The sequence below is a fragment of the Papaver somniferum genome, chromosome 4 (genome assembly GCF_003573695.1).
Source record: "Papaver somniferum cultivar HN1 chromosome 4, ASM357369v1, whole genome shotgun sequence".
Classification (NCBI taxonomy): Eukaryota; Viridiplantae; Streptophyta; class Magnoliopsida; order Ranunculales; family Papaveraceae; genus Papaver; species Papaver somniferum.
In genome coordinates, this window is record NC_039361.1 from 11,398,409 (window position 1) to 11,405,925 (window position 7,517).

Here is a 7,517-nt window from a genome sequence, read left to right on the forward strand (position 1 = left end):
ATATATCAAATCTCAAACTAAGAAAAGAATTATGGAACAAAAGGAAGTGTCCGAGGCTCTAGGCAGGGGGATCTCTATCTTCCTTGGTTTTTGTTATGGCCATGGGATGGTATTGTTCGTTTCTTAGGTGCAGCTGAAGTGAATGGTCTCTTTTGGGGTTTCTAAGTAAAAGTAGGATATATTAATTAAATATCCTTAGTTTTAAAGTAAAGGGCCAGATCGGCATCTCATCGAACCCCTCTATGCTCTATATCAACTCTCGCGGGTTTGAGATTCTCAATGTCATGAACACAAGTGTATCGAGCCAATGCCTGGTTTCAAGATAAATCTATTCTTTACGGATAAAAAAAAAGGATTAGAATGTTCTTCCTTCTAAGTATATGGAGCCTTCTGTATGGATTGTCGGACGGTGAGCCTAAGGGCCTCAAATTGTATACACGCAAGGTGAATCTGAAAAGAGTCACGATGGACTAATGGAGTTGTCAGTGTCTTTGCATGCACAGATGATAACGATTTCATGTTGGGACGATTGCCTTCCTCTTCGGAAAGCTACCTATATTGCAAACATAAAAGCTACTAAGCACGCTTTGTTTAGTAATTAATTATCATAAAATATTCCTCGATAACATTTTTGCTCAAGTGTGGTTCTTCCAATCCAAATACAGTTGCAAGCTTCACACTGCGTTTCCATTTGTTTGCTTATATTAGATGATACGTGCTCAAGATAAGCTGATCTTCAACCATAAAAAATTCCATGTTACCATGATTTTCCGTCATGTCGATTTAACTATTGAAAACTATGTTGATTTCCACCTGCATAAAATTTAGTCCCGTAACTTCCATATTAGCAGAAGACGGTGACTTAGGGTCGTTGATAGCGTCGATAAGTTGTTTTGCTGCATAGTTGAAGCAGATATGTTAATTTTTCTTATTGAATTTTTTAGAGCAGAAATGCTTCTATGCAATTTTAATCTCAAAAGTTAAAAGAATTTCAATTGTATACAACCAAAAAAATAAAAGAAAGAAACGGATAATAGTTACCAAATGCAAATAATTGTCTAGATATAGTATTAATTTTTGCAACAGGAGCAAATGTTTCTTGATAATCAATAAAATACATAAGTCTGGATAAATCATTTTATCACAAGTCTTGCTTTGTACCTATCAATGGTGCCATCTGAATTATGCTTGATAGCATATAACCACCTACAACCAACCGATTTTTTCCCTTCATGCAGTACAACCCATGTATCATTTTTCGTATGTGCGAGCATCTCCTCTTTCATAGAAACAACCCATTTCGGATTAGATAATGCTTCATGTACATTTTTGAGAATGGTAACATCTTCCATCTTGCTAACAAATGCTTTTCCAGCTTCTGACAATTTATGAGTAGACATGTACTCCACAATGAGATATTTCACCTTCTTTTATCAGTTCTGGTGAAAAACAATCTGGTGGCACCCCACATTTATCCCTTTGTGGCAATTGATACCTGTCTGTCTTAGTTAATTCACAATTATTGTCAGTATTAATCAAAGAATCAACGTTTACCTCAGGGACGTCAGCGGGAGGATAATTTGTTGTAAGTACCATTGAGGAAATGAGGGGGTCTACTGTAACAAGATTTTCGACCTCTTGAAATGCTTCCGGAGGTTGCATATTAGGGAGGCCCAAGTTGGTAAACTCTTCAGGGTTACTTGAACTCTCTTCTGTGAAGAAAATATGTATCTCACTGTTAGTTGGAAATAAATCTATTCAATTCAATTCTTCAGTATTGCTTTCTCCTTGAAGAGGAGAACCTGTATCATATGTCGAGTAAAACTTCCCATGCTCATAGAAGGTAACATCCATGCAAATTTGCGAGTAGAAGGATGATAACACATGTACCCTTTTGGTACGAATGATAACCAACGAATACACACTTTAAAGCATATGGGTCCAACTTTCTGCGTAAATGTTTTTGAATGTGGACATAAACAACATGTCCAAACACTCATGGAAGAATTTTAAGCTGAGAAGGAATTGTCACAAACGAAGCCAATTTATCCAAAGGCGTTTGAAATTTCAAAACACTAGTGGGTACACGATTAAAAATATATGCCTCAATAATGATAGCTTCTTCCCAGAAATTTGGCCTCATGTTTGCTCCAATCAAACAAGCTCTAGTAATCTCAAGTAATTTCCTATTCTTTCTCTCTGCAACACCATTTTGTTGCGGCGTAGAAGGACAAGGAGTCTCATGAATTAAACCTTGTTCCTGGAAATAACCTTGTAAAACTTCGTTAAGATATTCGCTACCATTATCAGAACAAAGGACCTTTATAGTGGTGAAAAATTATGTTTGAATCATTGCATGAAAAGATTTAAAAGTGTCAGATACATCACTTTTATTTTTTCATCAAATAAAGCCATGTCATACGAGTGCAATCATCGACAAAGATAACAATCCAACGAAATCCTGATTTACTAGTAATTCAGCAAGGTCCCCAAACATCAGAACGAACCAAAGCAAATGGAACTAATGTTCAATTAAAACTATCAGGATAAGTAGTACGGTGATTCTTTGATAGGATGCAATTTTCACAATTAAAATCAGAAGGGTTGCAGGTGGAAAATAAAGTTGGAAATAAATGTTGCAGATAACCATAGGAAATGTGACCCAAACGGTGGTTCCACAATAGTATTTGAGATTCATATACACGAGAGGATCCCTTGGCGGACAAAGACCGTCCTTCACATACATCATCTACATAATACAACCTTCCTCTCTTAGTACCACGCTCAATTATCTTACCATCGCTGAGGTCCTTAAGGAAACAGAAAGTCGAATAGATTAATACTAAACAATTTAATTGTGCAGTCACTTGTAATACTGATAAAAGATTATTAGAAATAGAAGGAATATATCAACAAAGTATGTTCTAAAGTCAAGGAAGAATTCAAATACAGTCTCCCGGCTGCAGTAACCGGACATTGAACGCCATTGGAATTAAAAACCATTGAACATTCAAGTGCACATACATCTTTCAAAATAAATTCTTCAAATGCCATATGATTAGTGGCACCAGAGTCAAGTACCTAACCAGGATCTTTTTCAGAATTAGTAGTAAGTAAAACAGCTTGGTTTCCCTGAGATTTTCATTAACTAGATTTCTTTGTGCATTACTTCTGCTAAATTCTCTATAATCATTAATGGTTCTCCTTATGGATTTTTTGGTGCCAAGAGAGGTCTGAGACAAGGATGCCCAATATCTCCATACTTGTTTGTTCTTGCTATGGAAATGCTAAGTGTTATTCTCCTTCAACAGGTCAAGATTTAGAAATTTGGGTTTCATCCAAGATGTAAGTTGACTAGCCTAACCCATCTTTGCTTTGCTGATGATGTAGTGATTTTCTTTAAGGGTTCTGCTGATGCTGCTTCTAGATTAAAGAAAGCTTTGGATGAGTTTAGTAACAATACTGGTCTAGAAATAAACAAGCAGAAGACTTCTCAGTTCTATTCAGCCATGGATAATGCTACTTTGCAACAAATTATTCAAATATTGGATGGTTCAGTAGGGGAGTTGCCAGTAAGATACCTTGGAGTCCCACTTTTGTCCACCAAGCTTTCTTATAAGGACTGTTTACCTCTTCTTGAGAGAGTTGATGAGAGAATCTACTCTTGGAATTCAAGCCTTCTTGTTTATACTGGCAAAGCTTTACTTATCAAAGTTGTTTTATGTGGAATGCTTTTCTTCTGGTTCTCCTATTTTGTTCTACCAAAGAGAGCTATCAAGGAATTAAAAACCAAATTTAAAAGATTCTTATGGGCTGGAACAGAATTAAAAAAGGGCTACAATCCTACCAGCTGGAGTTTTATTTGTCATCCTTATGAAGATGGTGGATTGGGTATTAGGGACCTTGAAAATACTAATACTAATCTGAGGAAAATCTGGGATCTAGTTTCAGGGAAAGATACTATCTGGACTTTTTGGGTTAAGAGTCACCTAATTAAGAACAATAATTTTTGGGCTATGGACATACCTCGAGATTATTCTTGGTACTAGAGAAGAATCTTGGACCACAGGGAGATAGGAAAGAAGCATATTGGTGTCCTTTTAAGAAATGGAAAGCTACAAGTTTCTTACATGAAAACTGGCACACTAAACGGATAATTACAGATTGGGTGGCTACTCATATCTTAGATACCATTGGGGCTACAAATGATTCCAAGGTTGCTAATTTTATTTCTAATAATGGTTGGGTGTTCCCTAATTTTATGGAAGAGGAAGTTCAAGAAATAGTAAAATAGATTTCCCTAACTGATTACAACTTAACTTAAGGTGATAAAATTGTCTGGAAGTCTAGTACTTCAGGTAAGTTTTTTATGAAAGCTACTTATATAGCTATTTCTGATCAGTTATACCTAGTCCCATATGGAAACACTTAGTATGGTTTAAGAAACATATCCGCAGACACTAATTGGCTTGCTTTTCATTAAATGCATAAAACTAGAAGTAAGTTACTCAAGTGGGGTGTTGTTTTAGATGCTTCCCGTGTGTTCTGTGGTTATGCTATAGAATCTAAAAATCACTTGTTCCATGATTACATTTTCTCTTATAGTATTTGGAGGAGGCTTCTGATCAAAATGGGAATTATTAAGGAACCTGAGAATACTTGGGATGATGAAATTATGTGGTGCTCTAAGGATTTTAAGGGTCAAGCTGTGTAGTCACGATTAAAAGACATGTTTTGAAAAACTTTTTGTAGCATATATATTTGGAGAGAAAGAAACAATGGAATTTTCAGAGCTCTAAATAGTCACAAGATCATGTTAGTCTGTTGATTATTCAAGATGTCAGATTCAAGCTTTTAGCTACCATTCATAAGGAGCATGGTGACCTAAATGCTAGAAGCTTCGTGAGGAAATGGAATATTGATTGTGTATTTGTGCATCATGATATTATACTTTGCACTTGGATCTACCCAGATGAAGATGAGGTAATTATTATTACTGATGGGTCAAAATCAAACCGTGCAGGGGGCTTTGGATCTATTATAAGAGATCACAGATCTGAGGTTATATGAGCAGCTACTGGAGAAAGACCCGTGATTTCAGTTTTTTCCCATGAGTTACAGGGAATTGAACTTGGGATTACTTTGGCTATCCAGAAACATCAATTTAGAGTTCATCTTGCTATTGAATCTATGACTGTATTTAATCTATTAAATACTAAGGATCCCGATCCTCCTTGGAATGTGATTCAAATATGGAGAAGAGTTAAGAAGCTGAAAGAAATGTTTATAAAGTGGAGGGTTACCTTTTTCTATAAAGAAACTAATAGAGTTGTTGATTTTCTAGATGGTCTACATTTGGGCAGGGCTTGGGTGGAAATCAGGCATGATGAGTTCACAACTAATTTTAGAGAGATTCTTGCCGCTGACAAGGCTCAACATGTTTACTAGAGAAGAAAGAAGAGAAGAAACTATTTCTGGTTGTTTTTGTTTAGTTTTCTTTGTTTTTCTGTTTCTTTTTCCTTTTTTGGGTTTTTTTTTTGAAGGTAAAACAGATAGATTACTGCAGGGATAGCTAATCTACAGATTCAGACTCATTTGGAACAAACTCTGGTTGAGCAGTGCGTCCGATGGATGAATCTGTGTGATAAGCATCCGTTGAAAAAGATACATAGCTAGAGTTCGTATTACATAATTCTAATGACTTCACGGTGTCATAGGCTATTGCAGGAATTAAAAACATTGGTACTTCAAAGAAATTGTAAACAGTAGGGGTTTGAGTTCTTCCTTTCTTGGCCAAAAGTTCTGCCACCTTGTTACCCCTTCTGTTGACAAGCTGAAAACCTCCAAAAGAAACTAATTTTGTTGCTTGTTTTGTTACTTCATCTAAGATTGCCTTGCTCTGCCAGCTGATTTTAGAGTTTTGTCCTTGTAAATAATTAATAGTTGATTTGTTATCCCCTTCAATGACCAGATTTTGCAGTTCATTAGTAATGGACCATTCTGTTGTTCTGAGCAGAGCTAGAGCTTCTGCTTCTTCTGCTGATGAAGTTCTGCACCTTGCCAATCCTGCTCCTTTGTAAGCCCCTGTCCAATCACGTAAGATAAAACCAATAACCGCATCAGTTTTAGAAGATGTCCAAGAGGCATCACAATTAATCTTTAAAGTTCTAGGCTTTGAGAATTCCCAGCCCGTTTCCTTGTGTGTCTGTCAGTTAAAGAAGACTAACAATACAATTCGTTCTCTCGGCCAGATTTCCTATCTGTGTTTGCTTACGGATCTCCTCCTAGTTCCATGTAATTTCCATATTCTCGCTTCTCCTTGCATCCAAGTAGTAGCTCATCAACAGCGTGCTCGATAACATCACTCTCGCAGCAGCGTCAGCCATATTCATCACTAGCTGCATCTCTTCCTTGTAGCTCCAATTCCACCACTGCCTTGGCTTACACGACTGCTACTCCAGTGTTTTGACCTCAGCTCTCAGCTCCAGTGCGCCAATTCGGTCCCTCTGAGCATCGCCTTCATGCCATACTTCCTACAAACTCAGACCTGCTCATACTCAACACTAATTCATAGGCAAACACTAGGTCAACATCTCATCCTCATTCTCGAGCCATAACTTACTCGGGTCTTCCGTAGCTTCAAACACCACCTCAGCTATTGCACCTGCCTTCTTTCAATCTCAGTATCACCCTCACTGCAGCCACAAGCTCAGACCTTTGTTTTGCACCACCAACAACATCACCAGTAGCAGACCAACTGCAACAACAGCTCTCTGCATTCGATCAAACACCCATGAAACCATCCATTCTTCCCTGTAGTTCAAGCTCAATCCAGTACTTAAGCTTCACCAGCTGCAAAACATAGTTCACCTGCAACATCCTACACATTCATCTAACAGTTTCCAGTAGCCTCAGATCAACATTGCATTCACCCATGATAATCACCATTTTCCCGTAGTCTTATTTATCTCTCAACTGCACTGTCACAACAATCTCCAGATCCATTACCACCTGCAATGCCATTACTTGAACTGCAGCTTCAATCATTTCACTAGAACATCACCACCACTGCAATTCAGACCTGCAATTCCAGCACGAACCATTCAACCACCACAAACTTGTCCACTGCATCTCCAAAACAACACCACCAGGACCATTGCAACCACCAGAAACTGCAGCTGCTAAGCCATATCAACTGCATTCTCGTTCGAACTGACATTGCTTCAATCACCATCTTACTCTTCATCCACCACAGCACACAATCTCAAGCACACTGAACTCATAACTTCTCCACCTGCACACAGCCACCAGATTGCAATTCAGCTCAACTGCAACAGTAATTTAGATCCTTGTTCTTCCCTGACTTGCTCAGTACCATAGCTATCCTGCCATCCAGCATCAGTTCATAGCTCCATCTCAGGCACACACTTCTCTGACTTCCATGGGATCCACAATCTTCATAAACTCGACCCAAGAAACACCATCAGTGCTTGCAAATCATCTCATCTCTGCCCTGC